The following is a 17242-nucleotide window of genomic DNA, read 5'->3' as shown; positions in this document are numbered from 1 at the left end:
TTTCTTCCCCAAAAAATTCCACCCTCATGCATTATGCATGAGTTGCCCCACCCCCTCATGTGCGCTTTTGCGCTTTGGCCCTGCTTTTGCTTTTATCCTTTCGCTGTAAGCGCATCTCACTTTTCCATTCTCCATTTCTCTATATTCTCTCTCTCTCTCTCTCACTCACACCACACACACACACACACACACACTCCCTCTCTCTCTCTGTCTCTCCCCCTCCACTCAGTCCCTACTCCCTGCAGGAGCGCACAAATGGCACAGCATGAGCCATTTCCTCTCCGAACGCTAACTTGATTACTCTGTTTTTGTGCTCGCCCTTGTTTTGTTTTTCCTCCTTTTATGTATCATTGTCCTGTACACAAATTTGTCGGAAAGAAAGCATTCATTTAATAAACCTCTCCAGCACACCATCAATGGAAAATGCCCAAAGCACCCTGCTACCCCTGCCACAGTCGATTTTTAATTACATATTTTCAGTATTTTAAAAAAAATAGTGTATTGAAACATCTGACGCAAATGCTGCCAGTGTGGTCAGGGGATGGCTCTGAGTGTTGTGGAACTTGATGAACTTTAGCGACACAGAGAAAGCTGGATTCAAAATGGCTGATGTGACGCACCATAATTTATATTACTCATCTCATTGAAAATTTCTTGCAATTCTCTGTCGTGTTAAGCTGCAAAATCCACCCAGTTGGATTTGACTGTTTTTGTAAGGTCACCAAAACCAATGCATTGCCCATTTAGACTGAAGATATAAGGAGTGTTTGAACCTGGAATACTTTTTGAAATGTAAAGCAATACAGGGCACCTAAGTCATTTAGTCTTAAATTGTAACTATGGCTTTTGGTACTTGAACCTACACATATCACAAATGGAGTTGATACAAAACAAAACATTATAAAGAAAGTGCTAGACATGGGCTCTTTAATAACTTGTGTGCACCAAGGTGAACGTGGCATCTGCGTTGCAGCTGATTGTAACATGCTCTTTATGCACATGCGTGTTCCAGCTAATTAATTTATTTACTCAACTCCCATAGCAATGTGCTGCAGATATCTGGTATCTTTCTATTATGAAACAATTCGTTGTCAGCCCCCTGATGAATTCCATATGATACTATATCAGCTATAATATTCAGAAATAATCGCTGAGCGCAAAACCAAATTTCAGCTCTCATTGTTTCTGGCTTGGTGTGGAGGGATTTCTCTTTATCAGCGCCGTCTACTGCAGTGTCCCACTAATCCTGCATTCAGAACTAGAGACTCAGATTGAATCAGCCTGATGTATGCAGGGTTTATTTACGAGGGCCCAAAGCATCATTGGTATATTCAGTGTACAGGATTTACACTCCACTGAACTTGGTGGAGGGGGACTGAAAGCAGGGAGGATTGTGGCACAAGTGTCAAAATGCTGGCCCTGTCTTTAAGACATCGTGATAATACAAAATTAATCGCAACAAAGAGTTTTTAGAGCAATTTATTCTTGTTTCATTCATTATTTGCAGTTATTTGCAGATCTGTGAAGTGGTGCAGTAGTAATAGACTTGTTTTATACATTTTTAGCAACCTTTTTCATTAAATTAAGTCAGTGATCCCAAATTTCTGAAATGGGATTCCAAGCTTTCGTGCTCATTTCTTTTTTGAAGCTAAGGGGGGGAGAAAATGGACCCAACAAATTGAGCCGAGAAAGATTACCCATTATAAATTGAGAGTGAGAAAATAAGATACGAGTGTATGGCAATGGAGAGAGGGATTTCATTAGCATTCCACAGGCCTCTGGGAAGTTTTTCTTATGTATCATACCCTTAGAACTTGTGTTCGACATTCTACTACAGAGTTAATAATCATTTGTAATAATTATACTTATTGTAATCTCTCTTAGATCTCATCGTTCCTGTTTTAATAATGGAGCAGATAATTAACCAGGCTCATCACTCTTTATCCTCCGGCACAGACTCGTTACCAAAAATGTGTGCAAGGGTTAAAAAATCCACAGTATTAATTATTGAGCTTTATGGGACATGAAGCGGCAGCAGAAATGCTTACCCTACAGATATTATTTCTGTTAAAATCTGTATGTGTAATCAGTTTTACTATCTTTATGAGAACCTGGTATCCTCATAATGATTACAGAGCATGAATTCTGGTTTTGGGGAAATGTTGCTAGTAATTAACAAAAAAAATTATATTTCCTTGACACAGTTTTGAGAACTTAAGAGATAAAATATTTTCATGTTGCTTCAGAAGCTAAAGCATTATTCCAGTGTTTCTTTATCTCCCACATTTGTGTTGTACGGTCAACACATGCATCATCTGTAACAGTTAAACTGCAGCAAACATATCCATTTGAAAAATGCTGGGTTATTCCTTTAAGGTTTCAGTGAATTCAGTGTTTCACTGGCAGCTGTTTCATTACCTGTGATTACAGCTGCAATAAGTGCTTCATTTCATTTCTTGTACTGGGCAGCTTCTGGGGCTTGGGTTTCAGTGTCTGCTAAGGAACAAATCTGGGTTACGTCCAGCAGCAGCTGCCAGTCCAAGGAAGAGCCTAAAGAGTCTCTACTCATAAACATGAAAATGGGCGAACAGTAATATGTTTTTAAAAGATATTAATATTTGCAAATAATACCTTTCTCAAATCATGCCTTTACTCATCTTTGCTGCCAGAACTTCTATTCTATTGACAAGGCTTTACACAATATACTGGGACATTCCTGTGAGTATGTGTTTGCTTTTAGCCATAAGAATATCAGTGAGGTCATATTGCATGATTTGTTCTGAATCAAAGCCACTTGAACTCATCCCAAAGTTATTCTGTGTGCTCCATCACTGCAGAGAACACGGTTGCACTACTCCACAGAGTGAGGGTGGCTGGATGAAGAAGAATTATACCTACAGCATCCTGAAGCAGCACATGGGCATCTTCTTCTGGAGCTTGAAGTGCTGCACTGTTCTTTGATGTGGTCTCCAATGCTTCTGACAATAAGGAGCTGAGAAGCAAGACCTTGGTGAAGATCTGTGTGGTCCTTGTGGACAGCACTCTGTTCAGACTGTGGTATGAATCTGACTAGCTCCCTCCCCCAAGAAGCAGGCCAAACTGACCTCTGTAGACGAGGATAATAAGAAGAGGTCAGCAAAGCTTGAGGAAAGTTTGGAACACAGTAAGAACAGCCAGATAAGTTCTGCCTTGTATGAGAAATCTCAGAAGAGAAAACGGCTGCTTGCATTGCCTCCAGAGTTAGGGTTCATGTACATTTTGGTCTTAAAAGTAATGTAAGTGAAAATGAAGAGTATAGTTTAAAAGCTGTGGATAGGCATTAGATGTGTATATGAGGAGCTTTGGAACACTTAATATGAAATTCAAGAATATTTCCTAAGTAAGGGGCATGGATAGTGCGGAAAAGCTGAAGGCTCTAGTATGGACAGTAATGAATTCTTCTCTTCCTTAAGAAAGAGGCCAGGCAAATAAATGCAGTATTCTGTTTGATGCTTCTGCCACTGAACAAACTGATAATGCCTCAAAAACAAAGATCATATAATGCTGTGTTTTACTTTTTTTTCCTGTTGTAATTGCTATGTTTGACACAGCAGGCAGTGTTGGGCTCAAGGCAGTACTGCACAAGGCTATCAAGAAGCCATTCAGTTGGATGGTAAATGATGTTGCTGATGCTGGGGTTGCCATCTTTGAGTCATTGTCTCATTAAGTCATCACATCAAAATGGGGGAAAAATTGAGGGAATGGGGAAAATCATTACACTTCAGAATTCTGTCAGGAATAAAATGCCTGTGTAAATCTTCCCAGGGCCTCAGGCCATCCTTCACGTGTGCCTTTTCTTCAGGACGCCATAAATTTCCTACAAGTTAGTACCTTGCGAGGCAGTTAGTAATTTAGCCAATGGGGGAATAATTTTAGTGGAATGGCGCTATATCTTGCATTATGAGTTTCTCAAATAAAATATTGAGCTTTCGACACCTTGCAGGTGTTTAAACCCAAGGCGTCCCCTGAGTGAAGTAGAAATGTTTAACGGTTTGTTTGGTTTGGAGTCTGTCTGGGCTATTCTTAGCCATGTCTGGGGAAGCTTTGGAGAACTTTCTGCTGAAACATAAGGCCTAATGTGTGGAACTGTTTTAATTTGCCCATATTTTATGCATGTGTTGGGTTTTGGTTGAGTGTAGAACTTCACAGCTTTTGACCAGAAGGTCCTTGTAGGTTTACTTTTCCAGAAAGTGGTGTGTTAGCTTGTTTGGAAGGTGGTTTCACAGGAAGAATGGCATTACTCTGGCTGTGGTTTTTGTCCGTGGTCCGAATTGAAGTCAGAATACAAAGTCTAGCAGTGTAGCTGCTGGAGAGAGGAAAAAAAAATACGAAGAAGAGGAAGGGCCTTAACATATTGTGAGTGTTATTCCAGATGGTACTGAGTGGAAAAGATGACAAGTTGCAAACTCCCACAGCTGTCTGTCTGTGCCTCTCTCTCTCTCTCTCACTCAAGGTTAGATATTTCTAAATCGTTTACGTTGAATGTCCGTCTATCTTTTTCTTTGAAAAAAAATAAAAAGGAAACACTGAACAGGGAACTGGTAGCTTTATGCTGTGCGTCCTGATTTCTCTCAGTTTACATCATTCATGCCCTGCAGTGTGAGCTGTGCAGGACGACATGACATTAGCATCTGCTGAGGAGGCGGAGGAGGACCATGTTTTAGCACGGGGAAGCAGCTGCTCTTCTTCCAGGACGGATTTCTCTACCTCATGTCAGTCAGACTCAGATCCTGAAGAGCAGCAGCCCTGTTTACCTTCTCAGGAACACTAAACTCAAATCCCAGTAGCCTGAATTAGCTGATGAGATGAGTCAGACATACTGAAGAAAGACTAGGCCCAGAATTTATTCACAGTTTGTCGCATAACCTTTACCTTAGTTTTGTACATGCACAACAATTGACAAAATTCAAGCTGCAGTGTGGCTATTCTTTGTACTTTCTAGTGAAGAAAAAAAACAACTTTAGGCCTTGGCTACATTTTGATGTCAAAAAAAGTGAAAATTCTTGAGTATCTAACTTGCATTTTGAGTTATTCTGAGATGGCTTTGGCACACTGAAAAACAACTAAACAGCCCAAACACATTGTTATTTTCCTCAGTGTAATGATTAGTATTCATCATTAATTAATCATTAACTAACTGAATGATGATAATGTGACCTGCTAAGCCACTTTAGCGAGCTAGCTAGTTTGTCTCCACTTAAATACTTTAAATTCTCTCTGTTAATAATCATCTTTTAATTCCGAGTCTAGAACAAGGTCATAATCTAACATGGACTTGTATGTCTATCGTGTCATTTAAAAACAGTTGGGAATGCTAAGTGGAAATAGTTATTGGTATGCATAGGCTGCTCCAATGTATTCTCATTATTGATAGTAAAATGCACCAGGCCAAAATCAGCAGTTTGCAAGTTGGTTATCATGCCTTGCCTTACAATGGTGTGAACCCTTTTGAATTTTCCATATTTCCTCATATGTATTTGACTTAAAATTTAGATGAATCTGATTTTCACATACAGTAAGTCTTAATATTAGATAAAACTAAATAATGCCAATGAGGAAAATACACTAAACTTGGTCATTTATTTATTGAGAAATAAATAACCCAATGTTACATATCTGTGAGTGGCAAAGAATGTGATTCATTAGGATTAGCAGATAATTTAAAGATGAAATTATTCAGGTGTTTTTCTATCAATGGGATGACAAACAGGTGAGAGTAGGTGCCCTGTTTTATTTAAAGAACATGGATCTATCAAAATCTGATCTTCACAGTACATGTTTGTGGAATGCATGACACAAACAAAGGAGATTTCTGAGTTGTTGATGATCAGGCTGTTCACAATACCATCTCTTTGACCATGTCTTTAACTCCACCAGTCCACAGACTGCATACACATGGAGGAAATGCAAGAACATTGTAACCCTGCCCAGTAATAGTTGACCAGCCAAGTTCACTCCAAGAGCAAGACATGTAATAGTGCGCAAGGTCACAAAGGAACCCAAGGTAACGTCTAAACAACTAAAGGCTTTCCTCACATTGGCCAGTGTTAATGTTCAGGAGTCCACCATTAGGAGAACAATGAACAAAAATAGTGTGCATGGCAGGGTTGCAAGGAGAAAGACCTTGCAATTTGCTAAAGATCACATGGACAAGCCAGGAGGCTACAGGATCAAAGTTTGTGGATGAACAAAATTGTTTTAAATGAAAAGTGTCATGTTTGGAGAAACAGGATAAACATCATCCCATCTGTGAAACATGGTGCTGGTAGTATCATGGTTTGGAAGGTTTGCTAATTCTGAATTATACCAGCGGATTTTAAAGAAAAATTTCAGGGCATCCGTCCATGAGCTGAATCTAAAGAGATTGTGGGTCATGCAGAGAGACAACCACCCTAAGCCCACACAGGTCATTCCACCAAAGAGTGGTTAAAGGAGATAAAGTTAATGTTTTGGAATGGAATGGCCAAGTCAAAGTCCTGACCTTAATCCAATAGAAATGTTGGGGAAGAATCTGGAGCAAGCAGTTCATGGGAGGAAACTGCAAAAATTCCTCCAAGCAGATGTGCAGGATTAATCAACACATACCACACAAGGGGGTCACACCTCATACTGAAAGCAAAGGTCCAACTATTGTAATACTGGACCATTTTCCTCAATCAATTAAGGATCAGATAAAATAATTTTGTCTGCCTTTTTTTAAATTTTGGTTCATTTTTCTACGTTAAGGACTTGGAAGTTTTCGATCAAATATACGGTAAGCAGAAATATAAAAAAAATATATTAATATAGAAAATCTTTTCTTTATTATGAAAGGTCTCTAGTCTCACAGTTCCTCTTCTAATAGACCTGGCCAGGGCTGGAGAGTGAAACAAATTAGCATAAATGCAAAGCCCTATGTGTTCAGCTGCAGCTTTAGCAGCTTGGCTCTGAGTGATGACCTACTGCTCCAGACCAACTCAGCCTTAATGCATTCAGCCTGGTCTTCCAGACCTCCAGTCCACCGGGGAAATGCTTCATTTGCCAATTTTAGAGCCACTGCAGCTGCGCATTGTGTATGAGAGTGTATTTGTGTGTTTGAATGTAAAGCAGTGTATGTGGGCTTTTGCAGCCAACAGCTGTTAGCAAATGTCCAAAAGGGCACCCCCTTCAGGGGATTTCTTTAGATATGTTAGATGGAAATATTCAAGTTTGCTCTCTCTTTAGAATCAAATTCTCACTTTTTCCCTGCCATTTGCTTTTTCCTATTCTCGTTTATGAAAGCCTGGCTGTTGATGTTGGTGTAATTTGGACCAGTATTGTCACATAATTTTGCGTTCTTTTATTTCAAACTGTGGCCTTGTGATTCTATCTACCAGTGACCGTCTCCTGTAACTGATATTTTTATTTGTCAATATAATTCCTCAGTTCTCAGTCTCTAAGTTGAGACCAGTTCAGTTGGTGCCAATCATTAACCCTGTGTTTAGATGTCAGCTCTCTGAGGAAAACCTGTACAAATTGCCATTAATAGCAACAGTTCAAAGTCTCCACGGCTCGGGTGTTGCTGTGTTTTTTGGTGCCAGGGCAACTGCTGCTGTGGTAGAGTGGTTCACTACTTTATTGGACAGATTTAGAGTGTAAAATCATCCCAGGCACTTTAGCTTAAGTGATTTCATTACTAATTTTAATTAACTCAAAATTAAATGCCTTTTACATGTATGGCATTCGTTATAAAGAGTTATCCAAAGTCACTTACTGTTTGTTTTTTCCCCAGTTGTGTTACAGATGTAGACTGCAGTATAAGGAGTTTTGCTTAAGTATGTATCTCATTGTTATAAGCTGGGAACTGAACACTAGTCTGCCATAATGTTAACAATGATGTTAACTACGCTGATTTTGAACACTACATTTCTATACCTCCATATGACCATTACAAAGGTAATTTGTTTATTTATTAGTTTTTCTTCCTCAGCCACTGCTACTGGTGCCATCTTTAAACCACATTGCATCGTGGTATGCATTCAGAATTGTAGTGCACCACTGTTTGCTGTTTGTTGTGGGTCTTTGATAGTGAGCGAGAAAATAAAGATTTCAGACCACTGAGAATTGGAACATCTCTGTGAAATAGCTGACACCATGTAGTGCACTATTTCTGAAATAGAGAGAGTCTACAAATGCAGCAGTGGCCTGGCAGTGTTGCTGAGGTGAGCAGCTTTCATCTGTATATCTCTCTTTACTGCCAGTGGGATACATGCCTTGATCCAGCTTCCATCTGCCTTTACAGGATAAACATTTCTGCATATGTAGAGTACAGAGAGACACAGTAGGCCCAGTGTCTGTATGCCTACAGGCATCACAAATACATCACACAATTAATTTCAGAGGAAAAATAAATATTTAAATATGAGGGAGTGCTCCTTTAAAAACTTAACTTTAAAAATATTATAATCAGTACCCCCCCCCCACCACCACCACACATGTCTCCCCATCTTTCCAAATTAGAGCCATGCAAAATCAATGGCCCACAGCCTCTTTATGGATAAACTATTAATCATCCTCTCTCATCCTCCTCAGCAATTACCTGCAAAATTATTCAGAATCCACCATTTGGCTCCTCATACCTGCAGCTCGTTAATCAGAAGAGTGTGTATGTGTCGACAGCCCCTTAAACTAAAATACCAGTTCTGATGCTCCGAGTCTGCTTTGCTCAGAACAGTATTCACACTCATATACACACATGGAATAGAGCTAGTTCTGTGTAGCAGGACCAGAGAACCTGATGCTGGCAGTGAAGTGTAAATGAGAGAGAGGGGGAAGGGGAGAGAGCCTCAGTGAACGAGGGATGAATTTTTATATTTTTGAACTAAAAGCTGGCACTGATAGGCAGAGAATGATTGGCGTACTGTGCACATTCTCTCTCTCTCTCTCTCTCTCTCCACCCCCTTCTCTACCTCTATTACCAACCCCCCCTACACACACACATTTCTGTCAGACCCCCAGCCAGCAGCATCAGGCCCACACCAGATCTGTCATGCTGTCAGTGCTGATGCTCAATTAAAAGAGTGCTCAGGACCCTGGTTCAAATTAATGATGGCACTGTCAGATTTTAACACAATCCATGGGCTTTTTTCCCTGGTTTGACCTTGCTGTTGTGCCCTTTTTATGGAATTTTTTTGCTGAGGTTTACAGTTTTTTTTTCCACCCATTTTTGTTGAAATTGTGTCACATTTCCTGGCGCTGTCTAGACTCAGAGCTTTGTCTGTGACGCTCAGTACAGTCTCCTTTTAACAAAGACATGAATCGGTGACAACTCGCTTAAAGCTTCAGAGCTGCCTGCATCCTGTGAAACGTTGACTTCTTTGTCGCTGTACTGTGAACCAAAAACAAGGCTTCAGAGGCCTTGGACCTACTGAACTGTGATTAATTTTAACCAGTAACACAGCAGAGGTGGGGTTTAACAGTGTTACATGTTATTGCCACGTACGTCCTTCAAAAGCAGGCAAAATACACTATAATTAAATAAACCAGTGTTAAATATATAATTAAATTGTTTATTAGAAATAATGGCAATAAACTCACCTGTCCATATTTTGACAAAGCAACTTATAGGGACCACTCGCATCCAATTCCAATCATAAACTAGGTTCATACTCACGCCAGGGTGAATTCATGAGATGTTACTAGTTCCACTAGTTCTTTGTTTATAGTCACTGTAAACTGAGATTAGCCTGGTTCAGAATTATTCTTTTTGTGTGATATTTAAATGTAATCATTGTAATGGTTTTTAACTTTCCTATGAAATGATTTATGTTTTTTATTATTCCAGCAAGTGAGGCAAAACTGTTAATCAATATTACAGAGTTTGACCTTTCTTTAAGCCACTCTCAAGTATCACTAAGTGAAAAACTAGCTCGGCCAATCACATTTTAGAAACCACTGTTTTATCATTCCTGTTTTGGAAACTAATGATGAAAGGTAAAAGAAAAGAACAAAGCCAGCGTATCACCCACCAATTCGTCTTTCACCAAAGCTCTGACACCAAACGGATTCCCTGGATTTTCATCCAGACAGGAGATGGCTTTTGACCTACCTGAGAATTTCAAGGAGACACCCCACCCCCAATCCTCAAAACCAAAACCATTTTTATTGCAGTTGAGTTGTATTGATCTACGGCTCACATGATGAAATAGGCTGTGGCTGATTAAAAAAGCCATAGAGGATTGCAGAGGTCAAATAACCATGGGCAATTAATCCCTTTTGGGCAGAGGCCATGTTAAAGATGCCCCCTTTGTTTAGCGAAGCTTTCAAGTTAAGCTCATGCCAATCACAAAACTCCTCATTTATCCAGTTTTTTCAGTATCTTGGTATTTATTTGGGGTAAGACTGGAAAGGCGAAGATGAGTGTGTGCACTTACAAAAACATGAAGAATAGAAGGAACATTGTTAAAGAAAGAAGACCAAAATAAGAGTTATTAGTGGCTCAGTGACAGCTGCTCAGTACAGTCGTACTTCAGGTAAAGCTGTATCTTTTTAAAAAAATGGAGAAAATGCAGAAAAAAATAGGAAGGCTTCCAGTAATTTCCAACTTATTTTTTTTTCAACTTTATTTATTTATTTATTATTATTATTCTTATTATATATATTTTTCCATTCTGAATTTTGTAGGTACTTGTGTAGTTACATCTGGAGCTATAAGGCTAATAACCTAACACAAGGAGTAGTGCTGGGCGATATGATCGTAAATCAGTATTACAAATAATTGTATATTTTACCACAATTACGATTAATGAACGATTGTTTTTGGTTTTATATTTTTGACCCTCATAGTTCAGTGACGAGGCTTGTACTGTAAAAAATGGGATATTTTTTCTAATGTTGCTAGGAGCTTCTTCCACTCTTGTTTCTCAAGTCGCATGTTCCGTGTTTAGGTTGCTTCCATGTGGCACACAGGGGCAGAACCACATGACCTCAGCTTGGTAGCGTGGTTTTAAAGGGACAGTGCATGAACACACAGTGAGGACATAACAGAATAAAAATAATTGATATAATCGATATAAACAAGAGTATGTTGATTAGAAGATCTGAATGTTGATTCATTTTCGATTAATTGCCCAGCTCTAACAAGAATTCAATAGTCTCTTTAATGTTTTCATATTCTATTGCTTAATAAAAAAGTTTGGTTTTATTACTGAATAATTTTTTCAGTACTAAATAAAACAAGTTTTGCTAGGATTTTGAATATTTTCTTATTGTTTTGCTCTGCATCTCTTGCTACTGAGGATACGAAGCTGCAAGCTGTTTCATCACCGACAGGCAGATGAAAGTGTGATAGTTTCGCAGTATCATCTGACTTTTCCCTGTGACTCTACTTTCATAAGTCATTGGGTGTGATGCGGCATATTTCAGCTTCATATAGAAGCCTCTATTACACTGTCAGGTGTAAAGAATGAGTCAAGGTGAGAATGTCATTATGGGAGTATTATATCTGCAGATATGCCGAGCCAGGCTCGTCAGGATTTATAAACCACGGTTGAGGAATCCTTTGACGGCCCGCGGCCTCATCATATATCACACAGCTATTTTAAATATCATCCTGCGCAGTGTCATCTGTGTTAGCGCTAGCAGTGGCTTAGTGGTGTGATGGGATGTCTGTTGCCTGAGACAGATTAAGACGCTGAGGTCAGGGAAACGTTACCAGCTGTCATAGGACATCTTTCAAATTAAGTGAAAGACGCAGGCTTCTTTAATTTAATTGGAAGGTCAGCAGTCATGTAGCACAAGCTAGCCCATAATTAGCTCCCTGGAATCATTCTTAAACCTATTTAAATGACCCCTTCTTTTCTCACCTGGTGACATATATCACACATGGCATGGACCAGATCTCTTTTTTCCTCAGTGTTGACTGAAGGCACTTGCACTGAACTGCATTATGATGGATACAGCAGCAGAGTGCTCAAGGTGAAGTTTTACTTATTGCTCTATTATTCAATACAGCTTGTAACCTCTAGAGCACCTTTATGTCAGAGCTCGTAGCCATATAAAAGTCAGTTGTGGACATCACTCACAGTTTAAATGGTCTGGATGGAAACGTACAGGACGGACTGAAAAGACATCAGTCCAGTAAAAGGTCCTTTCCTCGTCATGTGTTCAGTTTTTTCAGTTTTTGCCATCAGTTGTCGTTCTTCCAACAGCTCAGACTGAATTTAATTCACTGTAATTGAGTTAGGTTTCTACAGTCATATTTGGTTATATTTCTGAATACTGCTCTCTGAGTGAAATGCTGATTACTCTAGTGTGTATGCAATTATACACAACATGGCACAATATTCATGAGTATGAATAGGCCGCTTCTTCGAAGTGCAGCTCAACAAATGCAAACCCGTCACACTTGATACACAAACAAGAGAACATCAGGCCCTGGAATGAAGCCTGACTCATATGACGCTTCTCATCCAGTTCTTTTCAAGTCAGACAGTTATATTAACACTCTAACCGCAACACACATCTGGTTCAGATTGCTTGACTTGTGAGTAGAAGGGATGGAACCCTCTGCCTGCCTCCTGTGGGCTGACTCACTAAAGGGGGAACTTTATTTATCCGTGTACCACACCGATCGTGCTGGAAAATTCCTAGTAGCTTGCACAGATAAGCGCAGCTTGGTGTGGAGAGAAAAAGCAGACAGAGTTCCATCCTGTTGCTGTTTTACAGGGTGTGGGAACTATTGTCATACCGTCTATTGCTATCTGCCAAATGTTGACTTTATCTGCTGTGAGGCCTGGATTAAGTTGTCATCACTGATATTCCAGAATATTCACTCAGGCCCACACAATGTTTCAGGAATGCAAGGATGTTTTGCTAACAATATCAGACTAGTGGGCCCAGTCAGCAGTGTTGGAATGGGTGTGGGTTTTGTGTTAATTCATGATGCTGTTGAAATAAGCACTGCTCCAGGGGTATCACAAAGGAGGAGGAGTCAATACACTGAATAGTGTAGGGGATAACACCCAAATTTATCTTTTTCACTGAATATATTGCTCTTTTGTCTCTCTGAGACTTTGCTGGTCTGTCTGCAGATGGAACAGGTGGACAGCAGTAAGCTTGATATCTTCCTGATTGATCTAATTCTGGAGTGTAGTTACCACATGCTGAAATTGGCATTTTAATTGCAGGTCATAAGATGTAGCAGCTAACTACCTATACGCTATGGACAGGGTGACACCAGCATTAGCTTTGTAAAAATCCTGTGTTGGTTTTCTCTATATTTATTAGAAGAAGAATATGATTTATTGTCAGGTAATATATCATATTTATGATCACGCTGGAGAACCATATTAAAATGTTAAAGGGGACACATTATGCAAAACTTAATTTTTGAGTGCTTTTGTATTTCCACTTGGGTCTCTACTGCTCCTTTAAACACTCCAAGTGCTAAAAAAAACATATGCATTTTCTGTGAGTCAGTTGAAAGAGTTTGGTGTCAGGAATCATAGGCTTCTACGAGCTGAAGGGATTGGAATGTCACACTAAGGAAATTTGCATAACTCCACCCTGGCATTGTGCAGGCAGGGCCAGACCGCTCTATACGCTCACTACACATGTTGGGTACGGCCATGCAAATTAACGAAGACCCTCCTCATCTGAAGTTAGGGAGAGTTGTTTGTGTATAATCAGAAGATGAAGAGAACCTATCCTTTAGGAAATGAAAAACAGGTAAACCTGTGACTGTTCTTCTTGAGGTAGGAGTGTTAATAAATAATAGTCTACGTACATAGCCATGTGAATATATTTAGAGGTGGAGTGCACTGCGCAGCTTCTCTCCACAACCTTAAAAGACCACAGTGTCATGAAGCAAACTTTGAAGATGAACATATACTGATGTTATTGGGGGGGTTGGTGGGTGTAGGTTCATGAGCTTTGCCTAACGTGCAGACTGACCAATTAAATGTTTAGAGAGAAGATTATCGACCAATAACGGTAGCTCTACAGTCAGACCGTCCAATCAGAAGAGTTTAGGCTACTTCACCACTCCCCCTTCTCACTCAAGCGAACCAATCGGAGTAGGGGAGGGCGGGACTAGTTTGTGAACGAAACGCTTCTCGAAGTTTTATCTAAACTCTAGAAAAACAAAATCCCGGACGTTTGTGAAATTCCGCCCGGACTTTTTTTTAAGTCTAAAAAAGAGGACATGTCCGGGTAAATGAGGACGTCTGGTCACCGAAACTTGACTGGTGACAAACTTGCAAAAATAGAGCGGGTGATATCTCTTTGAAACTGATTTTGTGCAAATTACTTCATGAACATGTACCTATTCTAACTTGTTTAAAAAGAGGTATAATATGTTCCCTTTAATATAAACTTTAAAAAAACCTGCATACTCATGCTAATAGCTGTCTGACTAAACTGCTTAGCAAGAAACAGTTCTCATAAAGTAAATACCATGCTCCTGTGTCTCTATGTGTCTGTGCATGAAATGAACAGTACAAATGCAGTAGGTGAATATTAGAAGGGATTTTAAATGCTGAAGCAGGTGTGGGATGTGAAAAATGTGGAGGTGAGATTGAACCACTGAGCTCTCAATCACCCACAGTATCGCTAACATCCCTAACATACTGTAAATGAGGTTAATTGTATCCTCTGGCAATGTATAGCTTGTATACAAAGGCTATTTTGACTGAAAATCAAATCAAATGGATGGATTATAAAACCATGTATTAGCATTGACATATGTCTTGTTGTTAAATGGCAATTAAAATTGTAGGTCTGATGTTTCCCCTGACAACAGGGCATTCCTGAATGAAGGACTGAATTAGAGCAGATTGGTTGGTTGAAGGCAATGTTAGTTTTCCCATATCTTTAATGTGCTTCCATTTTCTCCTTTTTAGGAAGAAGACTTGTTCTAAAATGCCAAGGATAAGCCAGACACAGGTCAGAATATTTATGAGCCTTTCACTCTCTATACAAAACAGAGGTATGTTTTTCAATTATTGAATCTGTAGTGGTCATTCAAATGCTGAAAATGGAAGACATTTGAAACTGAAATTAACATTTTGAGGCCCTCTCGGAGTAATTACATGCAATTTTTAAATCTGTGACTTGCCAATCCAGTCTGAATGGCACGATTGTTATTAGCATGTCTAATGTCTGGACAATGTTTTTCGAGGAGCAGATTTCAAATTCTGAGCTCAGAACGAGTTTTTACTGGCCTTTCTTCAGTTCTCAGTGTAGAGGGTGCTGGAGCCTTGTTCTTCAGACGTGTGGACATGCTCTGTAGGTAAAGGTCTGAGGTCAATAGAGCCTCTTATGTGAGCTGAAGTGGACAGCTGGTATGGTTTAGAGTGGGCTCTGGTGTGAGCGCCATTTGAATATGAAGCAGCAGTGATGGTTTTAAAATGCACACTGGTCTGGAGAGGTGGCCTGCTTCACGGGTGCCCGGCTAAAGCACTAAATGATTGCTTTTGGCAGCTGCTGTTTTCTCTTGCTCTCAGGAACGAAGATGAATTCATCCATAAAATGATGGGTTGGCATTAAATGGTTTGCTCAATGGTGGACTAATTTTCGAACAAACAACTTTGCCGAAAGGTTGGTAAACAGGGATGTGGTGACGTAGGTGTCTGGAGCCAGCGTTCTTTACACAGCAAAGACGGTGGAAAGGATTGATTGGCATGTGCATTGCCCCTCTATCTGCGGCTGAAATGGAAAGAAGGTGTTTACAGATCTGCCGCTGTGATGAGGATTAATGTGGGAGCAGCTCAGCTGGGCCTAGGCCTTTGTAAAATAGACACACATCGAAGATATCAGCGGCCTAAAAAGCCCTATCCATCTGTAATGAATGAGCTACTGTGGTCTATCAAAAGCACTAAGACAAAGGAAATAGGCTAGAGAAGACAATGGAAGGGGCTTCTCTCCAGATGAGTCTCCGAACCAATCAGTTCTCATCATTTAATTAACATGGCAGAAATTAAAGCAATTTATTAATTACTGCTTTGCTTTATTGGAGGGAGATGAATGAAACAAAAGCAATTTGCATTCAACTGGATGTGCATAATTGAATTTTTCCACTGTGATTAATGAATCGACACATGCAATTTTACCATGAACATCACCAAAATGAACATATTTTATTTTTCATCTGTTAAATTGATTAACCTGCGTATCTGGAGAAAGGACCTTGGCATAAATGTCATTGTTTGGCCTGGGTAATGATGGGTTTCTAGTAAGTAGGCTTTCCTACTACCTGCCTTATGAAATAAACGAGGAGAATCAGGACATCAGGTAATAAATGAACAGTTAAAGGCAACATCAACAATTTTGGAGAAGCGCTCTTCTCTTGTGTACATTCCGAAGCTTTGTGTATTTTAAAGGCTGTTATTGTAAATAAGAAAATCTTTTATCTTATTGAACGAAATTAAGAAATATATTGTGAAATAAATTTTAGCCACATCATCCAGCTCTAGGGAAAGTATGTTTAATGAGAAAAATTGCCTTGTTTATACGTATCTGAAGTTTTCACTGTTTGAATTACCAAGGAATCTCTTTTGTAACTCCACTTCCATCTGTGTTTACTTTCAGGCAGGTAGCCAACTCTGGAATTTAGAGTTAGTTCCACCTAGAGTTAGTTTCTCTGCTGTGAGCAGAGAGAGAGGAAGCCTAGCATATCGGACCAAGCCCCTTTGGTTTTTTATTTGTTTACGGACATTAGGGTTTCGTAAACAAATTAGACCAGCTTCCAGTGCACAAACAGGTTTTTATTATTATTATTATTAAAATTGTGAATTTCAACTTTAAATAAACTCTATATTTGACTTGAATTAATACTAGTGCTCTTTCTGAATTAGCAAAAGAACTGCTGTTTATAAGATAATCCTTGTTTCACCTCCAAGTCTGGGCTATGCTGTGTTTTTTTTTTTTTTTGTCTTTGAGAACAAGTGTACGCATTGCAGTTTCAAATCCAGTGTTCAGCACAAAATCAAAGGATGGTTCAAATGCAGAAATGTCTGATTTTACGTTATACCTAGCCCTCCTGTGGGTTTCTGACTTTACGTCAGACTTCGACAAGCAGGACTCCTCTGCTAAACCGTTGAGTGAGTTTGTGTTTGGGATCTTGAACTGGGTTTTCTGGGAGCACAGATGGACAAACAGCCTCCCCAAAGCCCTTGGAGAAAAGGCCCAAAATGTGCTGATTTGACTTTCAGGCCCAGCAGCCTCTGTAAATATTTTCCTTGAGCAG

The 17242-nt window shown here is 39.6% G+C and overlaps 1 protein-coding gene across 2 annotated transcripts in view; it reads left to right on the top strand.

Moving 5' to 3' along the window:
- Positions 1-16662, top strand: part of LOC136677102 (protein lava lamp-like) — an 81502-nt gene extending 64840 nt beyond the window's left edge. Inside the window, exons 13-14 of one of the 2 annotated variants that reach the window (XM_066654513.1) lie at positions 14898-14940; positions 16585-16662. The gene's annotated coding sequence lies outside the window, so the exon portion shown is untranslated. Of the gene's footprint in view, positions 1-2837; positions 4523-14897; positions 14941-16584 lie in introns of those variants that run through there. The other variant, XM_066654512.1, reaches the window with a different exon arrangement.
- The last annotated feature ends 580 nt before the right edge of the window (positions 16663-17242 follow it).

Source organism: Hoplias malabaricus, chromosome X2, assembly GCF_029633855.1.
Source record: "Hoplias malabaricus isolate fHopMal1 chromosome X2, fHopMal1.hap1, whole genome shotgun sequence".
Lineage (NCBI taxonomy): Eukaryota > Metazoa > Chordata > Actinopteri > Characiformes > Erythrinidae > Hoplias > Hoplias malabaricus.
This window is presented reverse-complemented; position numbering and strand designations above follow the sequence as displayed.